At 38.6% G+C, this 20,660-nt stretch overlaps 1 protein-coding gene across 2 annotated transcripts in view; it reads left to right on the forward strand.

The window, feature by feature from the left end:
• CARD8 (caspase recruitment domain family member 8) overlaps positions 1–20,660 on the forward strand; it is a 101,516-nt gene that overhangs the window by 77,430 nt on the left and 3,426 nt on the right. For both annotated transcript variants that reach the window (XR_011646387.1, XR_011646388.1), the window contains exons 15-16: positions 12,859–13,017; positions 14,597–14,767. The gene's annotated coding sequence lies outside the window, so the exon portion shown is untranslated. The remainder of the gene's footprint in view (positions 1–12,858; positions 13,018–14,596; positions 14,768–20,660) is intronic.

A 20,660-nucleotide genomic window follows, 5' to 3' on the forward strand; every position in this document is an offset into this window, starting at 1 on the left:
TATAGTTTTTCAAAGTATCCTCTTATGACAGTCTTTATTTCTGTGGAGTCAGTGGTGATATCTCCTTTCTCATTTCTTATTTTGTGTATTTGCATGTTCTCTCTTTTTTTCTTTGTTATTCTCACTAAGGGTTTGTCAATTTTATTGATCTTCTCAAAGAACCAGCTCTTGGTCTTGTTTATCTTGTCAAGTGCTTTCTTATTTTCTATTTCATTTAGTTCTGCTCCTTCCTTCCCTCCCTCCCTTCCTTCCTTCCTTCCTTCCTTCCTTCCTTCCTTCCTTCCTTCCTTCCTTCCTTCCTTCCTTCCTTCCTTCCTTCCTTCCTTCCTTCCCTCCCCCCCTCCCTCCTTCCCTCCCGTGGGGTTACTTAACAAAGTAACTAATTCCTCCAAATGTGCAGTTCTTCAATTTTTGCTCTTTCTTGTTTTTTGATGTATGAATTTATGGCTATAAATTTCCCTCTCAGTACCACTTTTGCTGCATCCCATAAGTTTTGGTATGTTGTGTTATCATTATCATTAATTTCAAGGTAGTTATTAATTTCTTTTGAAATTTCCTCTTTGACCCACTGTTTTTCTAAGATTGTGTTGTGTAATTTCCATATCTTGGTGTGAAATCTGGGCCTCTGGCCCTTGTAGATATCCAGCTTCACTCCACTGTGGTCAGAGATATTATTTTGTATGATTTCGATCTTTCTGAATTCATTGAGCCTTTCTTTGTGGCCTAGCATATGGTCTATCTTGGAGAATGATCCATGTGCACTTGAGAAAAATGTATATCCTGCTGTATTTAGGTGTAATGATCTGTATATGTCTATTAGATCCAGCTCCTCTAATATACTGTTCAAATATTTTGTTTCTTTATTGATTCTCTTTTGAGATGTTCTGTCCAAAGTTGATAGTGGTGTATTAAAGTCTCCCACTATAATTGTAGAGGCATCTATTCTTTCACTTAGTTTTTCCAGTGTTTGCCTCATGTATTTGGAGGCACCCTTGTTAGGAGCATAAATATTTATGATTGTTCATTCTTCTTGAGAGATTGTCCCTTTCCCTAATATGTAGTATCCTTCTTTGTCTCTCACAATTTTTTTGCATTTAAAGTGTATTTTGTCTGATATTAATATAGCTACTCCTGCCTTTTTTTGGTTATTGTTTGCTTGTAAGAGTGTTTTCCAACTATTCACCTTCAACCCCCATGAATCCCTGGGTCTAAGATGTGTTTCTTGTAGACAGCATATAGATGTGTCATATTTCCTTATCTCGTGTCCCAGTCTGAATCTTTTGATAGGTGAGTTTAATCCTTTGACATTCAGTGTTATTGCTTTCAAAGAATTATTTTTATTAGTCATATTTTGTTTGGACTTTTGTTTGTCATATTTTGTTTTTTTTTTTCCTTCTCTTTTTGTCTTTTTTGTTGCTCTTCCACTCTCCTCCATCTCTGCCTCTCCTGTTTTTTCCTTTCTTCCTGCAGAACTCCCTTTAGTATTTCTTGAAGGGGAGGGTTCTTGTTGGCATACTCTTTCAGTTTCTGTTTATCTGTGAATATTTTGAACTCTCCATCATTTTTGAATGCTAGTTTAGCTGGGTAGAGTATTCTTGGTTGCAAATTTTTTTCTTTTAGTACCTTGACTATATAATACCACTGCCTTCTTGCCTCCATGGTTTCAGATGAGAAATCAGCACTTAATCTTATGGAGCCTCCCTTGTATGTGATGGTTTTCTTTTCTCTTGTTGCTTTTAGAATTTTCTCTTTGTCTTGAGCATTGGATAATTTGACAAGTATATGTCTTGGGGTGGACCTGTTGGGATTTCTGATGTTTGGGATGTGTTGTGCTTCCTGGACATGTACTTCCATCTCTCTCAGTAGATTTGAGAAGTTTTCAGCCATTATTTCCTGCAACACCCCTTCTGTCCCCTTTCCCTTCTCTTCTCCTTCTGGGATGCCTGTAATACGTATGTTTGTGCATTTTGCATTGTTGTTCAGGTCCCTATGTCCTAGCTGGATTTTTTCTATCTTTTTATCAATCAATTCTACTACCTGTTTGATTTCAGATGTACTGTCCTCCATGTCACTAATTCTCTCCTCTGCCTCTTCTAATCTGCTGTTATTTGCTGAGAGTGTATTTTTGATTTCTTGAAATGTGGTGTTCATTTCCATTATATCTGTTATGTTTTTGCATATGTCTGCAATTTCCTCTCCAAGTGTTTTCTTCAAATTGTTTATCTCTTCCTTTCTTCCTTAAGTTGGTCTCTAATATATGTTTTGAGATCTTTAATTACTTGTCCGATGTTCTGCTCCCCTTCCTGATTTTTAGTTTGTTCATTGGATTCAGCCATGTTTTCCTGATTATTGGTTTGCTTTGTAGTTTTTTGTTGCTGTCTGGTCATAATTTTATCTTGACAGGTTTACTCAGTTCCTTAGCTTCTTTGTCTAGTCTTGGGGATTAATTCATTTTTGTTCTTGCATAAGTGTTTTGTCTTCTCTTTGTCACTTTGTTCTTCTTACTCTAATTTCTTGTTGCTGACTAAGGTCACTTTGAAGGAAAATATTATGGCCAGGGAAAGGAAAATGTGTAAGAAAATAAAATGTGTAAAGTACTATTGGTAATAACTGTTAACAGAGCAACAGTGTGAGATCTTGGAGAATGGATATTAGACTCATGTCAGTTGTGTAGAGTTATAGCAGTAAGGAGGGTACTGATAATGAGATAGTCAACTGAATATGGGGAGGAATATAGTATGAATTAAAAAGCCAGTGTTTTCATGAGAGAGGAAAAGAGAAAAGAAAGACAATAATATTAAGAGTGGATAAAAGAGAGAAAACAAAACACAGGTATTAGAAATTAAAAGTTAGAGAATTTAGGGGCCAAAGAAAGGGAGGTGGAAAGTAAGAGAGACAGTAGATGATGGAGGATAGCAAGATGTGAGGGATAGGGGATAGTGTAGGTGGCCAAAATCAAATCACACAGAAATGAGGAAATGGAGGATGATGAAACATAGCAAATATGAAGTGCTCCCAGCAGCACCTATTATATAAATGAAATAAAATAAAATAAAATGAGAAGAAAAAGAGAGAAAAGAAAAAAAAAAGAAGAAAAAAGAGGTGGGAAAGAAAAGGGAGGGAAACAAGCAAGAAAAAGAAAAGAAGAACAAAAACCTAAATAAACAAAAAAGGACATTGGGGGATAAAATGGGAGAAAAGACCAGGAGATAATGCAATATTAGCACACAAGACAATAAAAAAAAAAAGAAAAAAGAAAAAAGGGAGGAAAAAACACAAATGCTGAGGGCTAGGATAATCAAGGACCTCAGATGGACCTCAGGGCATAGTGGCTTCAGGGATGGGAAGTCTGTGATATTGCAGACTCAGGTGTGTGAGTCTCTGGAGCGTGGGCCACCAGGGTTTAGGGGACATAGACCTGGAACCACATATCTGGTTAACAGGGAGCCTGGGAGCACCTCAGCACAACACAGCCTTCAGGGATCCCTGCAGCTGAGCGCCAGCCCTAGGGGGAAGGGTCATGCCTGCAAACTCTGACCTCCATGTCAGAAACCTAAAATTCCACCTCTCACAAGAATCTCCTCTGTCACTCTCTCACCAAATCGACTTCCAGACACCTCCTGCCCTGCAAGCCTCTGAAGCAGCCTGCTGGGGGTGCCACTGCACTACATACAGTTCAGGGCCCGCTGCAGATGGGCCATCAGCCCTAGGGGGACTCTGACCTACGTGTCAGAAACCCGAAATTCCACCTCTCACAAGAATCTCCTCTGTCACTGCCTCACCAAATTGACTTCCAGACACCTCCAACCCTGCAAGCCCCTCGAAGCAGCCCGCTCAGGGCTTGGGAACTCCCCAGCACAGCAAAGCCTCCAGGAACCGCCGCTGCTGGGCTGCCAGCCCCAGGGGGAAGGGTCCTGCGTGCAGCCCTGATCTCCGTGAAAGAGACCCAAAATTCTACCTCTTACAAGAATCTCCTCTGTCACCGTCCCACTAAATCAATGTCCAGACACCTCCTGCCCTGCAAACACGTGAAACAGCCCAGTCCAGCAGGACTCCAACCCTACTCAGCGCTTCTTTGCAGGAGAGATTATAAGGTGCACTCATTCAGACACCATCTTGCCCCGCCTCCCCTTATTGTACTTTTAGTTGGACTCTTTAGAACCTGGTAACTGTAAGCTTCTAGCCCAAATAAAAACCCTTCATAAAAATAACCTACAGAGTTCTGAAACTTTGCATCAGCACTTCTTTGGCTGACTCATATGACATGGGATTGCCAAGTCATATAGAAATTCCAAACTTAGCATTCTGAGGAACTGCCAAACTGTTTTCCACAGCAGCTGCACCATTTGACATTGCCACCGCAATGAATTAATGTTCCTATTTCTCCACATCCTCTCCAACACTTGTAGTTTTCTGCTATCTAATAGCACACATACTAGTGAATGAGAAATGGTATCTTTTTGTGGTTTTGATTAGCATTTCCTCAATAGTTAATGAGGTTGAACATCTTTTCATGTGCTTTATAGTCATTTGCTTATCCTTTTTGGAGAAATGCCCATTTCTTAATTAGGTTGTTTGTCTCTTTATTGTTGAGTTGTAGAATTTCTTATCTATTCTCCCCATTGAGACTTTATCAGATATGTGGTTTCCAAATATTTTCTTCCAATGAGAAGGTTGTCATTTCACTTTCATGATAAAGACCTATAATGCACAAAAGTTTTAAATTTTGATGAGGTCCCATTTATCTATTTTTCCTTTTGTTGTTTGTGCTTTGGGTGTCAAGTCTAAGAAACTATTGCCTAACACAAGATTCCCTACATTTTCTTCTAGGAGTTTTATAGTCCTGGCTCTTATATTTAGGCCTTTGATCCATTTTGAGTTAACTTTTGTATGTGGAATGAGATAGGGATCCTTCTTCATTCTTTTGCATGTGGATGTCCAGTTCTCCCAGCACCAGAAAGAAACTATTGTTTCTCAATTGAGTGGACTTGACACCCTTGTCTAAAATCAACTGGCCAAAGATGTGAGGGTCTATTTCTGAACTCTCAGTTTGATTCCATTGGTCTATATATCTATCCTTGTGCAATGCCATGCAGTTTTTACCACTGTAACCTTTTAATAAAAGTTAAAGTTAGGAAATGTGTGTCCTCCAACTTCATTCTTATTTTCAAGATTGTTTTGTCTATTTGGGGCCCCTTGCCCTTCCAAACAATTGTGATGATTGACTATTCCATTTCTTCAGAGTAAGCTGTTTGAATTTTTATTGAGATTGCCTTGAATCTGTAAATCATTTTTGGTAGAACTGACATCTTAACAATATGTAGTCTTCCAACTTATGAGCATGGAATGTCCTTCCATTTATGTGGATTTTCTTTGATTTCTTTAGCAAAGTTTTGTAGTTTTCATGGTGTAAATACTTTATATCTTGGTTAAATTTATTTCTAGATATTTTATTCTTTTAGTTGCTATTGTAAGTAGAATTTTTATTGACACCCTCCTCAGATTGATCATTACTAGTGTACAGAAACACTACTGATTTTTTGCATGCATCTTGTACCCCACCACTTTGCTGAATTTGTCATTATCCCTAGTAGCCTTGTTGTAGATTTTTCATGACTTTTTATATATAAGATCAAATCATCTGCATATAGTGAAAGTTTTACTTCCTTTCCAATTTGGATACCTTTATTTCTTTTTCTTGCCTAAATGTTCTGATTAGAACTTTCAGTACAATGATGAGCAACAGTGATGACAGTGGGCATCCTTGTTTTGTTCCAGATCTTAGAGGGAAAGCTTACAGTCTTTCACCATTGAGTGTGATTTTAGCTGTGGGTTTTTCATATATGCCCTTTATCATGTAGAGGAAGTCTCCTTCTATCCCTATCTTTCTAAGTGTTTTTTTATCAAGAAAGGATGCTGGATTTTATCAAATGTCTTTTCTGCATCAATTGAGATGATCAAGTCGTTTTTCCCTTCATTTTGTTAATGTAGTTTATTACATTTGAGTTTCTTATATTGAACCACCCTTGCACCTGGGATAAATCCCACTGGGTCACTGTGTATAATCTTTCAGTTTTATACAGTGCAGTTGGTTTTGATTTGCTAGTATTTTGTTGAGGATTTTTTCACCTATATTCATAAGAGACATAGTGCTATAGTTTTCTTTTCTTGTTGTGTCTTTATCTGGTTTTGGTATAAGGGTTATGTTTGCCTCATAGAATAAATTAGGGAATGCTCCCTCCTCTTCACTTTGGAAAAGTTTGAGCAGAATTGGAGTGAAGTCTTCTTGGACCAGAAGGGTCCATTTTCCAGTTAGGTGGTCCAGCAGAGACCGGCTTGAGTATGTATACCTCATTTTCTTTTTACCTTATTTTTTTAAATTTACTGCCCCCTCCCAGCAGATGGTTCTGTCATCTGTCTGATCATTGTTTGCTTCCCTTCTCCAGGAGGCACTGGGAACCAAACCTGGGACCTCCCACATGGGAAGCAAGTGCCCAGTGACCTGAGCCACATCTGCTCCCTGGGGACTGTGGCATCTGCTGGCTTGTGGCATCTGCTTGTTTAGGCATCTGCTTGTTGCAGCAATGCGGCATCTAGCTCATCTTCGTTAGGATGGATGCACCAGGATCCAAACCTGGGTTCTCCTGTGTGGTAGGCAGATGTCCAATTGATTGTGACACATTCACTTTCCTGAACCTCTTGCCAACAGTTCTGCCACAGTCTCTTTTTTTTTGCTGGGAGAACTTCTGTGTGTGTGGCACTCCTCAGCTGCTTATTTTCCACCATGGGTCTCTGAGGACTTGGGTCCCTGTGCCTGGATATGCATGGGGCTTGGGTGCATTGCTCTGCATGACTCTATGGTTTATAGCTGAAGTAGAAAGGACCCAGGTCATGCTGCCTCTGTGTGATTCCCAAACTGCATGGGACCAAGGGAAGAGGGAGGGGTCCAGACTGGTGGGTTTGGGATGTAAGTTCCTTACCTGATTTTGGTGTTTTCCTTTTTCTTCAATTCACTATGTTGTACTCCAGAAATTCAATCAAGTGGGATTTGTCCTTTTATTAGTTGATTCTAAGGGTAGAGTTTTCATATATTACACATGACCCCTGGACTTCTAGAACAATGTTAAATAGTAGTGGATGTAGTGGGAATCCTTGCTTTTTTCCTTGGCCTTGGTGGAAATAGCTCTATAGTTTCACTCTTCAGTTAGCTTCTTCCTTTAGGATCAAGGCATATAAATATTATTGTGTTAAGATATATCATCCATTCATAGTTTGTCAAGGGTTTTTATGAGGAAACAGTATTGAACTTTGTTATAGGATTTCTCAGCATGTATGGAGATAAATGTATTTTCCTTAGGGCTATATGATAAGTTATAGTAAGAGGCTTTCTAATATTGTACCATCTTTACATAGTTAGTTCAGTTTGTAGCATTATGCTACAATTTTCTTCAGTTTGTGTTTGGTTTTGGAAGGAGAACTTTTGTCAGCACACACACACAAAACCTTCTCTGTGATGTATTTTACTTTTTTATGATAGTTTTGTTTGGAGTGGTCTGGTTTTTTCTGTTTCTATTCATTTTTTGGACAGAGTTCCTAGTTCCAGGTTCTTCTTCTGTCAGTTCTTCCCTTTTCTGTGCATTTTTAAAAAAGTGAGTGATGTCAGTGATTGATGGAGAGGGTTTGGCCTGTCTTGTTTCTTTTTCATTTTTGCACAATCTTAATTTCCTGCTCTTTCTGTCTTTCTTCCCATCAGTTTCCCCCCATATATTAGATTGTCCACCAGTGCCAATGTGTGTCTCCATCCCAGCATACTATCAAGTTCTGTGCCCATTGCTAATAATGACCTGTGCCCAGTGACATTGTACAGACACAGTTCCACATGTTGTTTTTTCCACTTAAAATATTTACCTAATGAATTCATTTCTTGTGGCTCCACTTACAAATACCACAAACTAAAGCTAAACACAAGCTAAAAACAACAGAAATATATTCTTTCCCAGTTCTGGAGACCAGAAGTCTGAAATCAAGGCATTGGAGGGACCACACTGCCTTTCAAGGCTCCAGGGAAGGGTCCTTGCTGGCCTTTTCTGGGGCTTCAGGTGTTCTTTGGCCTCTGGGAAATCCTCTCTTGTAAAGTTTGTATAGACCTTTTGGGTTTTCTGTCTTTTTGCAGTGATTTATCATAATGTTTTGAAAATTTGGAAGAGTCCATTGTCAGTTTTATATATGTTGCAAATATTTTTCCAAGCTCCGTAGCTTGCGTTTTCACATGCTTAATGGTGTTTTGCTAGGTACTGAAATTCTTAACTCAATGTAGTCAAATTTCCTTTATGGTTATTGCTGATTGTTGTTCATTTCTCTCTTAAGAATAGGGAGGGGAGCATATATGGCTCAAGCCGTGGAGTACCTGCTTCCCACATGGGATGCCTCCTAGAAAACAACAACAACAAGGAAAACAAAAAAAACAATCAGGGGAGCCGATATGACTCAGTGGTTGAGTGCTGGCTTCCCACATAGAAGGTCCCAGAAGCTCAATCCCCAGCCCCGGTAACTCAAAAAAAAAAAAAAAAAAAAAGTTACTTTGGGCCAAAACTGAAGTGAATTAATATTTTATTACTGTGAACTTGCATTATGTCTTCTGGCTGTATCTGAATGAGCAGAGGAAGGAAGTGGGAAGCAATAAAAAGGAATAAGCTGAAGAGTGGTTATAAAAATGATGAGTCATTGACTTATGCTGTTTACTAAAGATGACAGTCTGTAAGGGGTTATGTCATCAGTATGTGCCGTTACTTTTTTAATATGTATTTTTCATTTATTTTTAAAAGATATATAGATTACATGAAATGTTACATTAAAAAAATAAGGGATTCCCATTGCCCCACTCCCCACACTTCCCACCTTTCCCTCCTTTACAACTTCTTTCATTAATGGTATTCTACTATAGACTTATTGTGAGTCTAGCAATGAAAAAAATTATATCATTTATGTGGAGACAGTGGCCACTGGAGTTGCTGAAGGCAGCGAGAGGGAAAAAGAGTTGTAATATGAGGGTGCTTTTGGGACTTGAAATTATCCTGAATGACATTGCAAAGACAGATACCGGACATTATATATTTATGTATCCTGCCATAACCTACAGAAAGGAGTGGGAGAGAGATAAACTACAAAGTAGACTATAATCCATGCTGTGTGGCAATGCTCCAAAATGTGCCGTTACTATTTTATTTCCACTGAATGATAGAACGGTTCTCCCCCTAGGAAGCTTTAGAGCAAGGAATTTCAGGGGAGCACAATGGAGAAAAAAGACAATGGAGCTTATCTTGAATCTATTAGCTATAGTGAAGAGGTACTACGAGGCAGACACAGCCATGTAATTTAAATTATATGTCAAATGGTTATCGTTTCTTGTTTCATAAGGCTACCTTCCCTACCTGAATCCTGGATTTGGAGAAATCCTATTCCTTCTTTCCACAGGTCCTGTCCTTGCTCCAAAAGGAAAACACACACCTGATTTGCATAACTGATATTCCAGTGAGACAGATAATTGAAAATCTCCAGCATCCTAGCTCTGAATAGCTTTCTTTGGGATACATCCAGCAGGGCCCCCCTTTCCTGGGTTTATACATCTTTCAAGTTCACTAACTCCAGTGGTTGCATTGTCAATAGCTTGGCTGACCTCTATCTCTTGGGTTGCCATGACTTCCAGGAAAAGAGAGGTCTATGCAAAGCTGACTCTTCTGTGCCTCCTGGTGGGCTGCACTGAGGAACCCAGGGCTTCAGGCTGGGTTCTGCCTGGTAATGCAGGACCTAAATATTCTCAAAAGGAAACACCAGGCAGACCTAGGTAGGGATCATCTGTGCTCCTCAAATGGGGGCGTGGCCCATGTGGGCATCTCCTCTGTGGGTCTCCTCTGTGGTTCATGCAGGAAGGAAGGGTTTCTACTAAGAATTTGTAACATATACTGTATGTGGAATTTGGTCAAATGCCTTTCCTGCATCTATTAATTACTTAATGCAATCACATGCAATATGGTTCTTAATCTATTAAAGTGGAGATTTATACTGATTGGTAGTCTATGATTGAATGAGTTCTGTATTCATTGCTTACCTTGATCATGAAGTAGTATCCATTTTAAATGCTTCTGGCTTTGAATTATGTTCTAACTGGGATTTTTGCATCTTTGTTCACAAATGAGATTGTCCTCTAATTTTCCTCTCTTACATTTTCATTGTCAAATTTCGGACTCATGGTTATACCAGCCTCATACGCTACATTGGGGAATGCACACTTTTCTTCTGTTCTGTGTTGGAATTTGAAGAAAATTAGAATCATTTCTTCTTCAAATGTTTGGAAGTGTTCATTGATATAGCTATCTCTGCTTGAAGCTATTTTTGTGAAAAGCTTTAAGTTACTGATTCAATTTGTTTTAACAGTTAAAGCATTATTCAGGTTGTCAGTTATTGCCTCATGTCAGTTTTGGCAAGTTGTATTTTTTCCCAGGAACTTGTCCATTTCATCTAATATTTTAATTTACTGATGTAAAGTTTTTCATAGCATCCTGTTATTGTATTTTTTATATCGGCAGCACCTATAGTAGTTAGATCTGTGATCCTAGTAAAATTAACCCTTTTGTGTTATGTAACATATAGGTCATGATTCATTTTTCCCCGTATAGATATCGGACTGACTCAGTTCCATTTATGAATGCCATTTTTCCAGACTATACTGCAGCATCACCTTTGCTATAATTCAGCTAGCTATATGTGTGGGTATCTGTTTCAGGTCTATTTTCCATGGATGTATTTGTCTATCTTGTACCAGTACAACAAAGTCTTATTAGCTATAGTTTCATAATGGGGTCTTGATAGCTGGTAGTGTATGTCTTTAAATTTCATTCTTCTTTAACATTGCATTAAGTTTTCTTGGCTCTTTGCATTTTCTTTTTTTTTTTTATTCTGTTTTTTTTTGTGTCTTTATTTTTTTAATATTACATTAAAAAAATATGAGGTCCCCATATACCCCCATGCATTTTCAAAGATATTTTAGAATCAGATTGTCAGTTCTAAAATTTTTTTTACTTTTAAAAGTGATTCATTGACTTCCTTTTTTACTCTCAATGGTATCTTTTGATAATTTTTTTTCAATGGTTAGTGTTTCATATCTTGCTTAATTCACCTTTGCCAACGTCATGAATCTATTCTTTGTCTACTACTTGAATCTTAATTCATTTAGCTTTCACATTTAGATCTTCGATCTCTTTCAAATTTATTTTTGAGGATCATTTGGGGTAAGGATCAGAGTTTCCATTTTTTTCATATGAATACTTCAGTGACATAGCAACATTTATTGAAAAGACTCTTCCACTGAATTGTGGGAGAACTTATATATGACATTTTGAAGCTGGGTGGATCCCAGAGGATCATGTCCTTGGAGCCAATCCATTCTTGTGCATATAAACCTATCCTAGGTGGGATCTTTTTATTAAATCACTTTATTTGAGGGCTTTGATTAGATTGTATAAGCCAGGGTAGGTTCTAATCCTCTTACTGGGGTCCTTTATAAATGGGAGAACCTTAGTAACAGAGAGAGAAAAATGCTCAGGAGCTGAGAGAGAAGGACCCAGGAGCCAGAAGCTGAAATCAATGGAACACAGAAGATGAGAGGAGCCACTGAAGCCAGAAGCTGAAAACAGCAAGACCTGGAGAAGAGGAAAGAGATGAATAGAAGCCACCATGTGCCTGATTGCCAACCACTTGAGCCACATCCGCTCCCGGAGCTTAGTTTCTTAGTGCTACCATAGATTAAATCAGGTGTTATTTCCTTACAGAGCCTTTATACAAGCTCTGCCCATGTTAAAAATTCTCAATCTCCATTTCCTAACACCACATATTATACACTCAGAGCAAAGGCTTTTAGAGAGAGCTTCTTTCTGAAAACCATATGTGTATCTTGTGGTCAAGTTAAGTCATCTGTTTGGACCTCTGTTTCCATTCATTTGCAAAATGGCATCCAGTAATCCCAATCTTGAGAACGAAATATAGGCCAGTATGGTGCTGCCATATTGCTTTTTTTTAAGCTAGAGAGATACCTGAAAGGTACAGGAAAGAATGGCTTGGCCCCCAAACGATTTCCTTTTTATTATCAGGACTAATAGCTGTTCATATCACCATGTCTTTAAATAAACAGAAAGTGGTTTTTTACAGACAAAGCCTTCTTCTATCAGTTAACAATTGACCAGCAGCAATACTCCTTGTTTCTCTAGACCAAAATAGAACAGTTTTTTTCTGCTCATCAATTGACAGGTGGAGGAAGAGGATCAAGAAAAGTTTAAATGTCTTATTTTTATAATAGTTAAGGTATTAATGACGCTTATGCTGAAACATCTAACAAGGATTTCGTTCTTTAGGATTTTCTTAATTATGGTTAGAAATACAATTATATCCACTTCTGTAGAAAACCAATATCCTTGACACATAGTAGAGTTTCTGCTTTATAATAAGCAAAATAAAAGTATGTTTAATATTTTAAATGACCAAGGAGAGATGTCCACACTCGCTAGTCCATGAAAAATGTTCACTACTGGAATATATGTACTCGCCTCAGATGTAGAGATCTCAAAACGTGCGAGCGTGTGTGTGTGTGTGTGTGTAGAGAGAGAGAGAGAGAGAGTGAACTTAAGCTCTCCCACGGCAAAGGAATGGGGAAGAATGAATTTTTGGACTCGTTTTTACTTTCTTGTAAGGGAAACGAGAACATCTTTACTATGGGAAACACTTTCCTATTGGGGCAATGGGAGATAAAGCAAAAGAAATTGACCTTGCGAATTGATCGTTTCTGTTTTTGCATTTCTCTCATAGTTTCCGTGACTGTGGTCTCTCCACTGATTGTTGTCAGCCCCTCACTAAACCATCAGGATCAGACACATGTTTACCTAGAAGGCAATTATCTGAAAGATGAGGGAGTGGATTCTTTGTGTGAAGCTGTGTCACACCAGCATGCAGAGTTCAAAACCTGAAGTAAGTCCTCCTTTATTTGCATTGTGGACAGAGACCCTGCTAGAGGAGTGGGATGAGATGGCTGAAAGAGCCTCTCTTACCTTATGAATATCAAGTTGGCAGATAAAGGTGGTGTATGCCAGGATCTCTGCATTAATATGAAATGATTTTGTGCAGCCACAAAGATAATTTTATTGCGTGAAGAATTGATACAATATATCCAAATGTTGTAATGCATCATTATTAAATGACCACATGTGAACCCATTAGCCAACCCATGACTGAGAACATTCACACAACCTACACCCTCCTGTCTGGTTGTAGCCCTGCTTCCCCAAAGCCAGAGATGTCCATTGTCCTGAATTTTGTATACACATTCCTTGGCATTAAAATTTTTTTTCTATGTATATTGATATAGGAAGCAATGTATTTTTAATTTTTAAGGCTTTGTTAAAATGGCATAATTTTCTATGTCATATACTGTGCTTCTTTTCTGACATCAACAGAATTTTTCTAAGATTCAACCAAATTCATGCACATAATTAATTTTATGCACAAAAAGTTGGTTATACAAATATACCAAAATTTATGTATGCTAACTCCTGCTTATAATAGAAATTGGGTTGTACAACACCCACATTAAGCCTAGTATAGGCTTGTTCAGGCATTGATTCCTTGCAGAGCTCTACAGAAATATACCTCTAAGTCTGGGTAAAAATTCTGCATCTTGAATCTCTGAATTTCAATGTCCATTCAATTTTATCTGGCATTCCTGATGAAAATATAACTCAGGTAGACTCAGAATAAATTCTTCCACATGGAGTGTCTTTGAAAAATCCGTGTTACATTTGGTAGATAAGAGAAATGTGATTCTTGTGTGTTTCTTAATAGGTTTACTGGCTTCCATAATGTGGAAGGGATATGAGCCTCATTATGCCCTGTGGGGCCCCTTATGTCGTTTTCTCTTTGAGACCAGAGCACCCCCTTCAGGTTTCTAAGAAAGAACTGGCTGTACCAGAGAACAATCCTTGCCCATTATCCAATGATAGCGGTTTTCCTGCTCAATTCAGTTTTAGGCCAAAATAAATGTAACTTTTCAGACAGATCTTTGTCTGTTAGTAAATAAGTGACAGGCAAATGACAGCCATCAAAATAAACAATAGAACACCAGTCTAGAATTCTTCAAAAATGTCCTTGGATTGAGGCCCAAGATAGTGACATAAACCTTCCTTCAGATTTCCTCAGAAAAGCTCTAGAGACGTGACCTAATGAATTGATAGATACAGAATGAGCTTAGTGGGAATATGCAGGTTATGTATTTGCAGTCTCAGTCCTTGGATTCTGTAACCGAGGGTTAAGGCATAGGATTATCACTAATACCCAGGGAATACCACATAACTTTGACTTGACATTTAAGCTGTGAGAACACTTTCTTGGTATAAACTGAAATAGACCATGGGTCTTGAAGTACTTTATTTATTTATTTATTTATTTTAGGAAGTACAGGGAATTGAACTCAGACCATGTACATGGAAAGCAGGCACTCAATCACTTAATCTACATCTGCTCTCCCTTTATTCCTTTTGGGCTTCTCTTATAGTTTTTACAGCTGAGGTATCACCAGTGACCATTGTCAGAACTTCTCATTTATTTTCAACAACTATCAGCACCTGATAATTCTGGACCCAGGATATAAGAATCTGAAGGATATTGGGTTAAAGCTATTGTGTGATGCCTTGAAAATACCTACATACAAACTTCCAAACATGGGGTAAGTTTCCATTGATTTTCATTACGGAGAAGTTTTTTCTGAAGGGTAGGGTCATGGGGCAAAGTTAATTTAATGCCTTACAAGTGTTGTTGGTACTTTACAGGGAAATTTTACTGACACCTGCATTAGATGATCAGTTGAAACATTTAGCTGAGCCCAAATGAAAGGTCAGAACCATGTTTGCTTTGAAAATCATTCCAAGATAGCATTGTCCTGGAACAGAGCCCCTTGTGTCAACCTCAAGAGTAATTATAGTAATCTGACCTGAAAATTTTCCAGCAAGCACACTTTCTCTTCTTACATAATGAACACAAAATATCTTAATGATCTTCATCTCATTTATTACTGGGCAAAACATTAAATAACCCAGTGAAAAATAAAGCAAGACCAATTATAATATTTTTCAGTGTACCTGCCCAGAATAGGAACCAGAAGGCTTTTACCTTTCACCTGTTGAGAAATCATTTGGGTGTACTTTCAACATTAAAGAGTTCTCTTGTTTCACTGTGTTGAGTTTTATTTTGTGAGAAGCAATGGAGTGAAGGGTCCTATACTACCTTGTAAATTGCACACATTCATGCAAATGTTAAGTAAATAGAACCAATAACAAAACATCAATTGTACATGCATTTGACCTCAATAAATTGATCAGTCATTTTAGGGTAGGGTCCCCTGGGTCCTCTAAAGAGGTTGTTCTGGTGAGTTGGAGGAAGGTCTTTAACTGAATTTCCTGTCAAAGAAAAGCTAAACAAGTGGTCATTCTTAAGAAATCATTGCAATGGGCTTCACATTGACCCACATTATTTCTTCTCCTTTTCTATACTGTAGTATTGATTTTTTAGCTTTAGAATCTCAACCCTCCTATTCCTAATCTAAAGCACTTTCCTTTTATTCCTTATTGGCCAAACCATGGTTAGATAAACAAATGGTGAATTAGTTTCCTGTGTCTGCCATAACCAACAAACTTGATAGACTTAAACAACAAAGTTCGTGGAGCATGCGTAGCTCAGTTGTTGAGCTCATGCTTTGCATGTATGAGGTTCAATCCCAGGTACCTCCTACAGAATTATACAACAATAAAAAAATAAACAATAGAAATGAATCCTGTCACAGCTCTAGAAGTCAGAATTCCAGTCTCCCTCAGAAGGCTCTAGAGGAGAATTCCTTGCCCTTCCCAACTTCTCGTGGCTGAGTTCCATTGTTGTGTCAGCATCACTCTGCCTCTTCTTATATTGCCACCTCCTCTGTGCATGTGTTTCTCTCAAAACTCCCTCTGCCTCACTCCCTCTTATAAGGATACATGTGATTGAATTTAGGGCCTTGATGGATAATCCAGGAAAACAAAGCTAGGGAGCAGTAGTTCTTGTCTGTTCGTTTGATTTTTATGAGGTACCAGGGTTGGGTTTGAACCTTGTACATGATGGGAAGGCAGTGCTCAACCATTGAGGCAAATTGGCTCCCCTGAGTTGGCTTTTTCATTTGTTTACTTGTTTGTTTTCCTGATTTTAGGAGGCATTGGAAACTGAACGGGGACCTCCCATGTGGCAAGCAGGTGCTCAACCAGTTGAGCCACATCCATTCCCCTGGGTTTTATTTTATTTTATTTTTCAAATTCTACTCAATTTACTCATTTAAAAAAAATATTACATTCAAAAAATGTGAGTTCCCCATTCACCCCCACCGCCCCCACCCCACCACTGCCCCCACAGTAACACTCTCCCCCATCATCATGACACATCCATTGCATCTGGTGAGTACATCTCTGGGCATCGCTGCACCCCATGACCTATGGTCCACACCATAGCCCACACTCTCCCACGTTCCATCCAGTGGGCCATGGGAGGACATAGAATGTCTGGCAGTTGTCCCTGCAGCACCACTCAGGACAACTCCAAGTCCCAAAAATGCCTCCACATCTCATCTCTTCCTCCCATTCCCCACACCTAGCAGCCACCATGGCCACTTTTTCCACACCAATGCCACATTTTCTCAATTATTAACCACAATAGTTCATGAATAGAATATCATTAAGTCCACTCTAATCCTTACTGTATTCTTCCTTCCTGTGGACCTTGGCTTGGTTGTGTCCATTCCACATCTATGTCAAGAAGGGGCTTAGATTCCACATGGATACTGGATGCAATTCTCCTGCTTTCAGTTGTAAGCACTCTAGGCTCCATGGTGTGGTGGTTGACATTCTTCAACTCCATGTTAGCTGAGTGGGGTAAGTCCAATAAATCAGAGTGTAGGAGCTGAAGTCTGTTGAGGCTCAGGGCCTGGCTATCATATTGTCAGTCCAGAGATTCAAATCCCCTAGATATATCTTAAACCCCAGCACCAAATACAATTCCAGTAAAGTAGCATGAAAGGCTTGTGAAAAGAGATCACATCTGAGTCCAGCTCCATCACGTAGAAACACCAGCTCCAAAGAAGGGCCAACTGGCATGGCAGTGAACCCAATCTACCATGACCATAGAACCTGTGGGTCTCTTTAGCCCTCAAAAGAACCAATACCTGGGGTTGTATCTATTTTATCTGTCTCTGGGACTCTGCTCAGGTGTGCATAAGGGCAATCCTTCTGAAAACCTCCAGACTCTTTTTTAGAGACTCATAGCTATATAAACTCATTTGTCCTTTCCATTTCCCCCTTACTTTAGGTCAAACAGCATTTTTAACTCCTGTTATTATATGTAGACAGGGATATTCTGCTGTTCTGCGTTGAACCTTTAATTTAAGGTCATTTTCTAGTTACGTCATCAGCTGGTACTTGGTAGTGATCCCTCGGTGCCAGGGAGGCTCATCCCTGGGTGTCATGTCCCACGCTGGGGGGAAGGCAGTGCATTTACATGCTGAGTTTGGCTTTGAGACTGGTCACATTTGAGTAACACAGAGGCTGTCAGGAGGGAACCCCTAGGCACAGTGCTGCTTTAGGCCTTGTTCTTATTTCAGGTGTATAGGCTCACAAGCATAGTCATTAGTATCAAGGGCTCACTGTTGTACCCTCATTCATTCCTGGTCCTTGTCATTGCACTTGGGGGACTGTCACTGCTCCCCTAGGGACCACGACAGAGCCTCACCCCGCACCTGGCCAGGAACCCAGTACGCTCCAGTTGTTGTTTTTAATTGTTTCCACTATGAGTATATCTAAACATGTCCTTGCACCCTGGACACATGCCCTGTATAACTCCCTGTTAACCATATGTCCCCTGTCAATAACATCCCATACCAGTATTCCTCCACTGCCATTGTTGAACCACTCTGTGATCCAAAACTTCCTGAAAAGTGAAGCCCAATATAATGTCAGTTTCCCTTAAAAGTAAAATGGAATAAAGCGATGAGTTTAAAGGTTAGATATAGAATATATATTGATTTGGAAAAATTCTACATCCTATCTTTTTCTTTTCTTTTTTCCCTAATTATTGAGCTTCTCTTCACAAGACCCTTAGATCACAGTAATTCATATATACAATATACAGTACTCCCACACATCCACCATAAAACCTTTTCCCTTCCACAACGATAATCTTTTAACTTATTCATATCATATTTACTGAAACTGATGTACAGATATTGAGACAATAGCTTTCAAACAAGGTAACATTTGTGTTTACTTCCCCTGGGTTTTAAACCCGACTTCCAGCACCAGGTCCATGTTCCTAACCAGTCTATCTTACTGCCTCTCCCACCTCAGGCCATAATTACTGCCAGAATAGTAGTTGAACATCATATCATTTTAGAAAACATAGTAGTTTATCAGATTACCAGGTCTTAACTTGTTTGGTATCCCATGTTGTGACTGAATATCCTTGGTGGAGGTGGATACTGGAAAATAAGTTCAAAAATCTTATTGAAAGCGAGCCCAAGTTTGGGAAAATATTCATAGAACCCAGAATATGGAGATCCCTCATTGTTGCTACAGAGATTCGTTTCTGAATTTCAGAAGTCAAGTATCGAGATGGGTTTGATATCTCTGTTAGCTAATTTTGCAAGTATTAAGACCATTCCTCAGGCAGCTTTGCTTTGGAATAGAGATTTGCTGTAAGAAAATCTTCTAAATATTTAGTAAGAAAAATTCAGTGTTTCTGTTTAAAGAAGACTTTCAGATCTAACAATTATATATAATTTTAATACAGCATGTCTTTTCCAAATCAATTGCCACTGAAGTCTTACACTCTGGTTATCTCTACCATGAGCTCTTTCAATACCCTCCATCCAGCCTATGACTTCTCCCAACCATCCCCACCTAATGCAGGATAATCTTTTTAAAACTTGTATCCATTCAAGTAGCTCTTCATAAACAAAATCTTTGTGGATTCTATTTGGCCAAATATTAAAGCCTAATCCCTTTATTAAGTCTATATAACACTCCATGATCTGAATCTATGTAAAGCTACAGTGTTCTTTCTTAATTAACTTAAAATTACCTAAACACAGCATGATATTTGCATTGTTGAGTCTTCAAATTCATGTCCTAGAATGTTCTTGTCATTGACAAAGCAGAGCCTGAAAGTGGTAAAGAAACTATTAGAGAAGGTTAGAAAAAAAATAGAGAAAACATCAATAAAAGCTGAAAAATAGTGATAAAATTGTTACTGGAGTTTGGAACAATGGAGACCCATTTAAGGTACAATTACCCAAATTGCCACTGGCAGTAATTTAGAAGATAAAGAACATGCATAATGAATTTTTGGGTTTTGCTAAGGGAATCTCCTGACAGGACACTGAGCATGTCACCTGAGTGCTCCTAGTTGTATAGGAAAGTGAATAAGAACACAGAGAAGAGCTAAAGAAGGAACTCTTCACTTTGCAAGCAGCATCTAAAGGTTGTATGAAGGAATTAGGATTTTCTAGGCTGGGAATTGAAAGAATTTATTATCTCCAGTCTCCTGTATAGTACATGTTCTCAAAATAAAATAAAACCTGAAGACAAAGATCAAATAGAGGGTGTGTGTGTAAGCTCTCTTAAGATTTCTGAGAGATTGAGAGGGATACTTCTTAGACCTTTTAGCTCTAAAACAGGATTTTAGGAATCTAAGAGCATTGTCCAAAAGCAGGTTTACATGTTCAATTAGAGTGAGACCTATTTTTTAAAAATTGTAGATAAGGATTTGGGGTCATGAAACAGATCTATAGATAGCCCACCAAGATTTTAAGGAAGTTATATTGGTAAAAACACTGCAAACAAGGACAAAAATAGATTAAGAGGTCTTCGCATACGAAGAATTTAGCCTTACCCCAAAAGAGGGCTGACCTTTGCCCTCCCTTTTTGGGAGGGTATTGCTAAGACCTTGGAATGTCATACTTGATGACTGGGTGAAAAGTAGGTCTATTTCTGTTTTCTGGACTTTTTTTTTCCCTTTTTCTTCATTCTTGCCATGCCTAGAAATTTTGCTTAAGTGATGGACGTTGTGTATGGTAAGTTGCAAAATCTATGTATAATGATATCTGCCTTAAAAGAGGGTTTCTAATCTTCTTATCAGCAGATAGAGTAAAGACCCATTACTTTAATTGAATCCAAGAGTGAGCCTAATTGGTGTTGGCTTCTATTTTTGTAGAATTTCAGTTACCTGTGCTTCGCCCTCTTAATGATTCCCAACTTTGATTGTGTGATATCTGTTAGGACTGCTGTCCAGTGGTTGGTCCTTAAATCCATTGCTCTGCCTTTGATATAGTCCTTTTTCCATAAGAAAATGCAGATTGCTTGCAGTTCCCTCTTGCGAATAGGTATTATGGATACATACTTTTGGTGTGGTGTTTCTTCTATAACTCATCATATCTGTGAATTTAAAATCCCTTAATTACACCAAGTTATTCTGTATAGCATTGTTTCTAACCAGTAAAATCACTTACCATGAAGGAAGGGTCATGGCAGGCTTATACTCATGGAATACAC

Source organism: Dasypus novemcinctus, chromosome 18 (assembly GCF_030445035.2).
Source record: "Dasypus novemcinctus isolate mDasNov1 chromosome 18, mDasNov1.1.hap2, whole genome shotgun sequence".
NCBI lineage: Eukaryota > Metazoa > Chordata > Mammalia > Cingulata > Dasypodidae > Dasypus > Dasypus novemcinctus.